This window comes from Arachis duranensis, chromosome 1, assembly GCF_000817695.3.
Source record: "Arachis duranensis cultivar V14167 chromosome 1, aradu.V14167.gnm2.J7QH, whole genome shotgun sequence".
NCBI classification, from domain to species: Eukaryota; Viridiplantae; Streptophyta; class Magnoliopsida; order Fabales; family Fabaceae; genus Arachis; species Arachis duranensis.
This window is the reverse complement of record NC_029772.3, coordinates 34,395,449-34,395,881: the sequence shown is the minus strand read 5'-3', so window position 1 is coordinate 34,395,881 and position 433 is coordinate 34,395,449.

Genomic DNA, 433 nt, shown 5'->3' with positions numbered 1-433 from the left:
TTCTTCTTACTCCTTTCCATGGCAAGCTGTATGTAGGGCATCACTGTCATCAATGGCTACTTTTCATCCTCTCGGGAAAATGGTCCTATGCGCTGTCACTGCATGGCTAATCGTCTAGAGGCATCACCCTTGACAATGGCTACATCCCATCCTCTCAGTGAAAATGGTCAAAATGCTCTGTCACAGCACGGCTAATCATCTGTCGGTTCTCAATTAGGTTGGAGTAGAATCCAATGATTCTTTTGCGTTTGTCATCACGCCCAGCCTTCAGGAGTTTGAAGCTCGTCACAGTCATCCAATACCGGAATCTTACTCGGAATACCACAGACAAGGTTAGACCTTCCAGATTCCCGGAATCCTACTCAGAATACCACAGACAAGGTTAGACTTTCCGGATCCCCATGAATGCCGCCATCTATCTTGCTTATACCAC